Here is an 11,386-nt window from a genome sequence, read left to right on the forward strand (position 1 = left end):
GGAAGGCAGCCTCCAGCTGCTATGATAGTCCAGACAGGACATTAAGCAGTGTGGAGGAGAGGAGCCCAGCATCCCTCTGCTAGTCCAGGGGCAATTGAATCTTTTCTTTACACATGAAGGGTGGGGGCTGATGGAGCTCAGCCCCCTCTTGCTATGATGAGGACGGTTACCAACCATACTGCACCATCGACCAGGAAAAATTAGGACCAGGCGCCCTTGATCGACCTCACGGATGCTAGTCGGCATGGTTACCAGTCCTTTTGCACTGCCCCATGTGCCAATAGGCTGATGATGACGATGGATATCAGCCATATTGTACCGTCAGCCACCCATGGCGGGGGGGGGAGCAAGGATATTGGTGTTGAGTGCTGCAGCATCGCATCTATCAGCAGCATTCAGTAAAGATAGGGTGACATGTAAAAGAGTCAACAGAGGATTGTTTTTCCTTTCACTTCTGGGGGTGGGTGGGGGGGTGCGTAAATTGCCGAGCTATGCCCTGACCCACCGCGGACATTGTGTTTGACCCTAGAAGCATTTGGAGCTCAGCCAAGAATGCAAATGCTTTTCGGAGACAGCAGGAACTGTGGGATAGCTTGCATCCTCAGTCCCCCCTCCCTCCATGAGCGTCCATTTGATTCTTTGGCTTTCCGTTACGCTTGTCACGCAGCAGCATGCTGAGTCTCTGCTACGCCGTCTGTCTGGAGATTTTTTAAAAATACTTTGGACCAGGCGTAACATTACAGTAATTCCCCTAATTAGATGCAGGAGTCTCCGAGCGAGATCACCCTGAGGACGGTCACTGAAGGAGATAGAGAGCGCATGCTGCGTGAAAGCCAGCACAAACCAGGGGCCTATGCAGCCGTGCTCGGGGAGGCAATGCTCCCTGAGTACCTCATGAAAGCCTGGCGCGGAAAGGTGTGCTACCACGGAGCACCCAATAAGGCAGCTCTCCCCAGGAACCTCCTGCGGAGGCTTTTCAATTACCTCCAGGAGAGCTTCGTGGAGATCTCCCAAGAGGATTTCTGTTCTATCCCCATATATATAGACCTCCTTTTCACATAGTTCAGATTCCTGTTCCATTAATAATAAAAGTTTACATGTTTAAAGCACTTACCGACTGATCCTTCCCCTGATTCAGGGTCCGGGTTAACGGCCGGAGAGGGTTGGTAGGGGCTCTCTGTGAGGGTGATGAAGAGATCCTGGCTGTCGGGGAAACCAGCGTTGTAAGCGCTGTCGCCTGCCTCGTCCTCCACAAACCCTTCCTCATCTTCCCCGTCCGCGAACATCGCCGATGAACTGGCCGTCGACACTATCCCATCGTCAGAGTCCACGGTCACTGGTGGGGCAGTGGTGGCAGGCTCCGGAGCATCCGTTTGCCGCTTTGGTCTTCTGGTAGCCTTGTCTCAGGTCCTTGATTTTCAGGCGGCACTGCGTTGCATCCCGGCTGGATCCTCTGTCTGTCATGGCTTTGGAGACCTTCTCGTAGGTCTTTGCATTCCGTTTTTTGGAGCGCAGCTCCTAAAGCACAGACTCCTCGCCCCACACACCGAGCAGATCCAAGACTTCCCGGACAGTCTATGCTGGGGCCCTCTTTCTATTCAGAGATTGCCTGGACTCCTCTGCTGGAGAGCTCTGCATCGTTGCCGGTGCTGCTGAGCTCGCCCCGATGTCCAACCAGGAAATGAGATTCAAACTGGCCAGACAGGAAAAGGAATTCAAATTTTCCCGGGGCTTTTCCTGTGTGGCTGATCAGAACATCCAAGCTCGGACTGCTGTCCAGAGCGTCAACAGAGTAGTGCAGTGTGGGATAGCTCCCGGAGCTACTAAGGTCGATTTCTGTCCACACCTAGCCTAATTCGACATGGCCATGTCGAATTTAGCGCTACTCCCCTCGTCAGGGAGGAGTACAGAATTCGAACTAAAGAGCCCTCTATGTCGAATTAAATGGCTTCCTGGTGTGGACGGGTGCGCGGTTAATTCGAATTAATGCTGCTAAATTCGAATTAAAGTCCTAGTGTGGACCAGGCCTTAGGGGCAAATATGTGCAATGGCACATTCTTGCACGCAGAAGATGTTGACACCATATTATTTTCCCAATAAACTATATACTGTTTATTCCATTTTCAATAAAGAAGTTGTTATTATTGATATTACTAAGGCAAGTGGAGGTCTCAGACAAGATCAGGGTTGCATTATGTTGCACAAACACATAGCAAGAGACAACCCCTGCCCCCTAAAGTTTATGTTCTCATCCAGATGGACACCCCCTCCCCCTTTTCCAGAGAGATTAAGTCCCTACCCCAAAAAGCTTGCACTCTAATTAGAGAAAGGGAGGATTACTGTCCCCAGAGGGGAAACTGAAGCCCAAAGAGAATCAGTCACTTCCCCAAGGTCCTGCAAGGAGTTGGTGAGAAAGCCAAACAATGGATCCCTGTCTAAGCCCTACTCAGGTGTTTTAACCACCAGGCCATCTTTCCCCTCTAGGGAAGGGGTTAACAATCAAAGTGGTTGGGAGACTTGGCATATTTTTTCCTGCAGAGCTGTGTGAGCTCTTCAGAGCCACCAGGTCCTTTCTCAGGAGCTGTCGCATGCTTATCCGCCTCATTAATTTTACTGGACATGGTCTTAACTTTGTTTTCCAGCAGGACGGGAGCATCTGGCCAGAACAGAATGCTTGCAGAAATAGGAGAAAGCCTATCTTAACCCGGCTAGCAGCCTCCTTTCCCCGTCTAACAGGGCTCAGCTGGAGCCCCTGCACCTAACAGGGAAGGTGATAATGAACACCAGGCAGAGAGTGAGGTGCACTTTAAATGAGTCCAATTTGGCCATTTTCTACTGTGTTTTTCCTCATGCTAGTTTGCCTCGTTGTGTTCTGCTAGAGAAAGGAGGGAGGAGCAGATCTGCTCCCCACAGCTCCTCTAAACTACTCTAAAGGCAGGATGCTCAGTAGTTGAACCACTAGCTTAGAATTTAGGAGACCTGGGTTCAAATCCAACCTGTACTACATGCACCCTTTGTGACTTTGGCAAAGTCACTTGGCCTCCCTGGGCTTTGGTTCACCATCTGAGGATAATAAATTTAGATTGTAAACTCTCTGGAGCAGGGACTGACTTGAATTATGAGTCTGTACAGCATCCAGTGCCACAGGGCACTGACCGAGGTTTGGCATTACCATACTGTAACTAACTATGGACACAAACATTTAAAGGGCATTATTTAGGATGGAAAGTCAAGCACTGAAAGGCCTGGAAATGCCAGAATATACTATTGTCCATGCCACCTTAGTTCAGCCTCCCTTATGCATTATGATACAGTATTTAATTGCATTGTCACTTACTAGTTTTCATACAGGATCCCTGCCTCATTCAGTGCCCAGGGTGCAGCAGCTCCAAGGAAAGTTTGGCTGCTTTGAAGGAGGAAAGGCAGCAGCTGAGGAGATTGGAGATTGCTCCATCTTTCATGAGTTACTTACTCCAGATTCCACAAGGCAACAATTCCTGAATGGACTCAGATCCAAACCCCACGTGAACGGTTTCATCCCAGCTCAGGAGAACTTGTCTGAAGGAAGTCAGATGCTTTAATAAAATGGAAAGGTATGATCAGCTCATCTGAGCAGCTAGTGCCTATTGGGGTCTTCTGCCTGGGAAGGGCAAGGGCGAGTCGGTGTAGAAGAGAAAACAGAAGCAGAGTTACAGGGCGGGGATCAGAAGTATTTTCAAGAGCTAACAGTTTAGATCTGGGAAACCCATCTAAACACAAAGCTGGTGTTCAAACATGCTGAGAACTCAATTCCAGTTGAGGCCAGCAGGAGCTCAGCACCCCAGAATGTTGGATGCCTGAACATGGATGCACGCAGCTAATTTCAGGCAGCCAGTTATGAAAACATGGGCTGACACCTGCCTAAGTAAGACATTGTGTGTTGTGATGATTAATTGGTTGACAGAGTTTAAGGCCAGAAGGGACCATTAGATCATTTGGTCTGACCTCCTGTGTAACACAGCCCATACAATGTCACCCAGCCATTCCTGCAGTGGAGGGAATTGTTTTTCTCTGCTTTCTAAGATCCTCTGCCGAGCCTGAGAGCTGATGGCCATATGGCGCTCCACATGTGCTAAGCAGCGAGACAATAGAGATTGCTCGGGAAAAGGTAGGAGGAATTAAAACCACGGGGAAAAATTACCAGGCATCTGCTACAGGCCCTAGGGTTTGGAGAAGAGAGAGAATGACAGTGTCCAGATGTAGCTCTCAAGATACTTGAAATCAGTGTACCAAAAACTCAAGCAGGATTTTAACCAGCCAGGTATCTGTTGGGTAACATAGACAGCCAATCGTGCCTCGTGGGGGTCCTTATCTTACAAAGAGGACAACTTTGTGATCTGGCAAGAGGTTCTGACAGAAGAGCATCCCTCCTGGACTGGCTGGTGGAAGATGGGAGGACCTCTCGGCTCTAACAATTGCAGTTAAAGGCCCCTCTGCCATACAACAAGCTCACACCATACATCAGAGCAAGAGGATGTGTTTACTTGGAAGGCACTATAACTCAGGGGAATTAAGCGAGCAGGACATCATAGGAAGAGGTGTCAGAGTCAGACTCCATGAGTGTGGGACACTGGTCCCTTAAAGGTGGCCACAAGTAATTGCATGCCTAAGCTTAGCTCTCCACAGGGAGCAGAGTTCATTCCTGCTGGGACATCTCTTGGGAGGGGGATGCCACCGCTGCACCAGAGCCACCTGGCCTTCACACCACACAGAGCTTAGCGCAGACAGCTGGGCTCCCCCAGCAGCATGGCTGGGCAGAGACCTTACTAAACATTCTCCTGCCTTCCTGGCACTCTATCCCTGCATGGGGGAGCGTGGTCTGGACTGATCCCTATGCTGGTACGAGCACTAGCACCAGGACAGGAAAGGTAGCTTGAGTCTCCCCTGTGGCAGAGGCTGCTCTACATTCCTGCTTCATGGAGCCCTTGGGGAGTTTTGCAGAATTGCCGGGGCACAGGAAAACCCTGACCACACCCCCGACCTGCTGCCTCCAAAAATCGCCCTCTTCCGGTGTCACCCCCAGACATAGGGGACTGTGACTGACAAAGGCAGTTGTGCGCTTGTGCCCAGAGATCCTTTACTCTGGGTTATCCCCCATGAGGGGGTTGTGGCCACAGAGCAATGCTGAACGGTGCCCAGAGCAGGGGTACCAGCAGGGAGGAAGGTCACCGGGGGACAAGCACGGCTTGTACTGTACAACAGGAAGCAGAAGTGGCATTGTCCCATCAAAGCCCTTCCCCCAAACACCCCCCCACCCCCACGTGAGATGATTAGGTGGCTGCTTTGCATTCCCAGTTGCTCAGCAAAATCTTTTCACAGCTCAATCATCAAACTGCTCATTGTAACAGAGCAGCTCTGAGCCTAGAGTCCAAGGCGGGAACCCAAGGAAACCTTGCTCCCTTTCTAGGTCTTCTTATATGGCAGACAGAATTCCCAGAACTCCTTGGGATTTTAAAGGGGCATTGTCCAGTTTTCACCCAATACACGTTTACAATCAGCGAGACAGAGCTGTGCCTGACGTACAGAACAGAGTGACTTAGCCCAGCATCCTTAGCAGGGTCCCCAGTCACCGACACGGCGAAGAAGCCCCTTGTAAAAGGAAAGTTAGTCTGTAATGCCCTATACGGGGAACTCTCCTGGCTCTATGGTGCTGTATTCTCCTTTCTCTGCCTGGCAGTCTGTCCCCAGTGTGTTCTGCTTCACCTGCCTTGTCCTCCACACTACAGTGGCTGGAACAACGCACCAGTGCACAGTCCCCTGCAATGTCTCACACTCCCGGCCACACTAGAGAAACCTCAGGTGGCCTGCTGCCAGCTGGAGCAGCGCTCCTGAAAAAGAGAGGGGCCACCTGGGAGCAGCAGGGACTAGCGCAAACCTGAGGGCTCAAGTACAGGGAGGAAGATGGACCTCCCCAGATTGATCTCCTACCCCCAAATGCAGTTGGGGGGGCTAACACCCACACACAAACCAGGCAGCGAGTCCTTCTCCCTTAGGAAACCAAGATGGAGGAGCTCGGTAGTGTCACAGGTAAATATCACCCGCAGCCCCACTCTCTGGCAGAGCTAGGGAAAAAAATTGTCAGGAAGGAGAAAAGGGCTCTACTGCCCTCACCTTACAGGGGGAATGTTTTCAGGGGTACAGGGCTCAGGGTAGTGGGGGAAATGGGCAGGATGGGTTGAGAGGCCTTCTCTGTGCCTAGGAGTCTGTGACTCCCGGACAGCTGTCTGGGATAGCCCATGGCAGAGTCCCGGGGGGAAGAGGGCTGGGTTCCAAGGCACTTCTTTCAGCTCCCCCCACTTGTGCCTGTCCCTTGTCCCTGGCTGGGCTGTTGTTTCCAGCTGGCAGCCTGCCCCCTCTCTTGCAGTTCCAGAGCTCTGAGCCCTTCCTCTGTCTGCAGGGCCTTGGAGCTCCTGCAGCAGGGAGACTGTGCGACTGCCATTTCCCAGCCTGAGAAATTAGCCTTTACCCCAGCGTGGGTGGACTGTAGACTCATCCTCTTCCCTTGCTCCAGCCCTGGTTCCTTCCCAGCGCCAGGAGGCAGATGAAAGGGTCAGGCAGTGGAGGAAGAGGGGATGAGTCAGTGGCAAGAAGGAAGCAGGAGAGGCACAAAGAGCCTGAGGAAGGAGGGGAGTGGGAGAGCGATGCGGAAGGGAAACTGCTCCCTCCGGCCCACTCTTGGCTTCAATGACAGTCACCTCCGGAGCCTGGGGGAACTCAGCAGCACAAGGCATGATGCCCTACTACTCTGAGTGACAGGTCCCCTTGCCCTTCCCATCATGCCGCAGGCAGCACTGACTGCAAGCCCTCCTGGCCGGCCTGAGCGGGAGCCTTCTTCACGTGTGACTCAAGCAGCAGCTGGTTCCCATTCCAGGAGTCCCCCCTTGCCACTCCCCCAGCTATAACAGTCGCCCATTGACGCAAATCCTCCCACCCCCCAAGAGCCAGGAGCCGGATTTAGAATGGCGTTAGTGACGGTGTCAGAAATCAGACGCCCCCAGATGCAGGGAGACGAGCTGCTGTCTCGCTCCGGCAACTCCCTCCCTACTCCCTAGGTAACGCTCGGGGAGGGCAGCCCTCCCGGAGACAAGCTATCCCGGACCCAGCGCTGAAGAGGGGAGAATTCCCCAGGCAGGCTGCTAGGGAGGAGACCAGAGCACAAATGGACAGTGCTGTGTGCTGGGGGGTGTCAAGGGGTGCTTCGTGGGGTGCTGTATCCGTCCCCTGCGGGTGTAACAGGGTTGCAGTGCTCGAGGTGTGGTGCTGGGGAGCTGTACCCATCCCCTGCAGGTGTGGCAGGGCTGCAGTGCTAGAGGTGCAGTGCTGGGGAGCTGTACTCGTCTCCTGCAGGTGTGGCAGGGCTGGAGAGTGCTCTGCACATGGCACAGGCTGCGTTTTCCTTTCACACCTTTTCCTTTCAGTGCGTTTCCTGCGATCCAGAGAGGCCCGTGCTGCAGAAGGCAGGATGGTTTGAGTGAGGGTTCAGTGACCCCAGTCCCAAGCCCTCCTTTAAGAAGGTGTCTCACAGCCCCTTCCTCCCGCAGGGCCTTCCAGGACTACGTGCTGCTGGTCTGCACAGTCCAGCAGTCAGAGCAGCCGAGTGATAACAGGTTATTAAAGCTCTCTGAAGTGTCCCATTTCCCATTATTGCTCTGAGTGCAGAGTCATTACCATTTAATAACCACTAATCCCCTCATTACCAGTTATCTCCGCTCACTAGCTACTCATCACCAGCGCCCAGGGTTGTGTCCTCCCTCCTGCTGCCGGCAAACAGCTGTCCTGAGCCCCACGGAATAACTCCCGGGCTGAGCCAGCCAGGCTCAGTTCCCAGGCACAAGATCCGCAAAGCTACAGGACAGGGGGAAGAACCAAGCCCCTGTGCCAACCTCCCAGACTAGGTGCTCCACCCGCACTGTTTCCTCCACCTACTGCTTCCACCTCCTCCCAGTTTATCTGTGTGCTGATCCCCAGCTCAAATTTCCCATTCTGATCTCTCCAGCTCCCTTGGCCATCGGCTCCCCCATCTCCTGTTTCTGATATTCCCAGCTTGGGCATCCCCCGCAAATCTGTGTGTGGTTGCGTTTCACCTCCTCCTGGCCCGTCAAGGAACATATTAAGAGAAGGGGGTCATAGCACCCCTCCCTGAGATTACCCCATCCAGCATTGCTTCCCCTCAAATGGTCTCCCCTTAATGGTCACTCCACTGCCTGTTCTTCAGCCAGTTGCCAGTACATGCAATGGCATTTTTATCTGCTTGGTATAGGTCCAATTTCCTAATGTTTATGATGTGTCACTAGAGTGACTGCCTGACTGAAATGCACATAGACTCTCTGCCCTGCATTCCCTTTATCTGCTCCATCAGTGATTACATTTAAGGAAGCTATTAGCCGGTTTGGCATGACCTCTTTCTAATAAACCCAGATTGCTCAGTGGCTATTAGAAACCTTTCTCCCAAACATTTACATTATTGACTATGGTTTTTTTGGCTTGGGCTAGATGTTGGGCTAATTGGCCCAGTTAATTTCCTAATATGGCTGCCTTCTGGCCTGGAAATTACATTGATCTCTTCCCTCTACCACTCCCATCCCACTCAATACCTCCTGCCCACATGCTCCCATGATTTACTGCAGATTATTTTCATTTCCATTCCAGAGGCTGGAGATTTCCTCCACTACATTCTTTAAAATCTCACAGGTACCCACTTCCAACCAGGCCTTCAGATTCACATGTACCATGCTCCATCCAGCTGTACCCCATCTCCTGCTGGTGTGGCAGTGACTCTCTTGTCTTTTTGTAACATGTGGTCATATACCGTAATGATGAGGCCCACATGAGTGCCTCGGTGAATGACATGTGGCAGCAATAGTGCCCTGTGAACTGTTGGCATATAGAGTGAATAAAGGATGTATTGCCGATGGTAGGTGTTCTCCTTTAGGTCAAATCACAGGGGCCTGTGTTACTGGAGCAGAGTTCTGATCCCATTTCCCCTTAGGGGTGTCAGTCACATAGTAACTTGTCAGTAACTTTTGCTCTGACTGGGTTCTCTCCATGCCCTGCCTCCTCCTCGTGGTTATCTGAACTCCCTGGTTAGCCTTTTGAGCTGACAAGGGAATCCAGCAAAGAGTCCTGTGGCACTTTATAGACTAACAGAAGTTTTGGAGCATGAGCTTTCGTGGGTGAATACCCACTTCGTCGTCGGATCCACTGTCTACAAGGCTCCCTGCCCACTGCAGCTCTCCCATCTGCCACCTCCTCCCTCTCCCCCCCTGCAGAATGTGTGTATCCAGCTTCCTTTGTTCTCTTTGTCTCACCGCCCCAGCATTGTCTCGTTTGCCTCCCCCTGCTTTTTGTCTGCACCTTTGGATGGCAGTGTCTCGCTGTTCCTTTCCATCCCCCCACCCACCCCGTGCCTGTTTCCTACACAGTCCTTTCCTGGGTTTCAGCTCATTCGCTTTGCTTCCTTGCAGGCACGTGGGTTTTTTAATCTCCCTTGTATGTAACTTGTACTTAATCTTTAGGCTTCCTGTATTGTCTTCACGGAAACATTCTCCTCCTGGCACTTTGGCTTATTTCATGCTGCCTCTGCTTTTCTCCCTGATAACAAAGTTTGCTCGGGTCCAGAGGGAGGCCGGATGTAGTCGGGGAAGCTTGACTTGTGGTCGCAGACCTGCCCATGCCACACTTCTAGTCTCCAATGGAGGACCCAGCACAAGGCCTGTCGGCTGGTGGCTCTGGCCCCTAGTTGGAGTATCCACCAAATGTCTGGGGTTTTAGGCCTCCTGTGTAATGGCACAGTCTTGATCTACAGCCTCCTGGCTGGGCAAACAACAGTAATCTGTGGCTCCAGCCCTCTGGGCAGGGCAGAGCAAGCAAACAGTCGACAGCCCTCAGCCTCCCAGCTGGGGCAAGCAACAACAGTCTGCTGCAGGCCTTTGGCCTAGGGTGGGTATGCAACCAGCCCCAGGTGTGGGGCATTAGCAGGGGGACCCAGGCCCACCCTACTCCACCAGTTCCCAGCCCAAGGCTCTAGCAGTGGCAGGCAATCCTACCACTGGGTCAGCAGGGAAACGTCAGATCACAGCCTTGCATCCTGGCAGCACAACCGGACCAACATCTGGTTTTCCTGGGCTACATCCTACCTGTACTACTGGTGTTGTGTCATCGGTGCCAGGCTCTGGCTCGCAGTTGGGCAGTGCTTCCTTCAGTATCTCCCTTCCATCTCCTGGGTCAGTAGCGCCAGTCTGCTCCACGGCCATTCCTGGACCTCGAAGGGGGCTCAGCTCTCTGGTAGAGAAGTCTGCCTCCTTCCCTGGTCTGCCTCCGACTGAACTGAGCCGCAAGGCCTGGCTCTTACGCTTTCTGCCCCGCCCCTGTACTTCCTGCAAGGGGGTCGGGCGGGTTAGCTGCACCCACCAGGGGTGTGTCATGGGTCCTCCCTCTTGGGTCAGGACGGAGGAGGCCACTCTGTCTCACTACACTTACCCAATCAATTTCCTGCCATTGCATTGGTGCACATTGCCTCATCCCCCTCCCCCCCCATTCTCTGCCTGGGGCACACAATACTTTAGTCTAAACCAGGTTAATGGGCCTAATGCAGCGGTAACTGGGGAGTGTTGGTGACCTGTGACATACAGGCGGTCAGACGAGATTATCTGGTGGTCCCTTCTGGCCTTAAACTCTATGACTCTGTAATTATCCCTTTCTCTCCATCTTGCCCAAAGTCATGGCGGCAAGCTTCGACCTGAAGGCCAAGTCCTTGGGATCCCGGCTGGCTCCTCTTTCAGAGGGCAAGGTGCTTAGTAATGCTGTTGTGAGGTAGTGGTTGCTGCTTGTTGGGGCGGAGTTGGTGCCTCAGACAGGGGCACCAGAACCTTCCCCCCGAGGCCCCACCCCCTGGCCAGGCTGGAAGTCGGAGCCTGGCCGAGGAAACAGCTGCCTGGGCTGCTGTGGGGAGCCCTGGACCCTCCCCATGCCTGGGGCAGGGGGCCTAAGAAAAGCCCATGTCCCTGGCCCCCCTCCAGGGCTCCCCACAGCTGCCCAGGCTCCCCAGGCAGTTCTTACCTCAGCCTGGCTCAGGCTTCTGGCCTGGTCAGGGTGTGTGGCCTCAGGCGGAGGAGGAGCAACGGGCTGGGGCTTGTCCTGAAAAGTGGATGAGCCAGACAGTCCATAGCCCCCCCTCCTCCCCCCCCCCCCGATTCCACCCCGGCCTCAGAGAAATGTCTTGTCACATACACCGTGTAGACGATCGGTTGCAGAGCTGCTACTAGCGGGGCAGGCTTCTGTACTGGCTATGGACTGGCCCCAGAGCTTCCTTCTCAAGAACGATGCACCAGATGTGTCTTCCATACAG

General features: G+C 53.2%; 1 long non-coding RNA gene across 1 annotated transcript in view; it reads right to left on the reverse strand.

Annotated features, from left to right (window-relative positions):
• Positions 1–10,349, reverse strand: part of LOC120404861 — a 46,291-nt gene extending 35,942 nt beyond the window's left edge. Inside the window, exon 1 of the long non-coding RNA XR_005598220.1 lies at positions 10,176–10,349. This is a non-coding gene — a long non-coding RNA (uncharacterized LOC120404861). The remainder of the gene's footprint in view (positions 1–10,175) is intronic.
• Between the last annotated feature and the right edge of the window lie 1,037 nt (positions 10,350–11,386).

The sequence above is a fragment of the Mauremys reevesii genome, linkage group 4 (assembly GCF_016161935.1).
Source record: "Mauremys reevesii isolate NIE-2019 linkage group 4, ASM1616193v1, whole genome shotgun sequence".
In the NCBI taxonomy this organism is placed as follows: domain Eukaryota; kingdom Metazoa; phylum Chordata; order Testudines; family Geoemydidae; genus Mauremys; species Mauremys reevesii.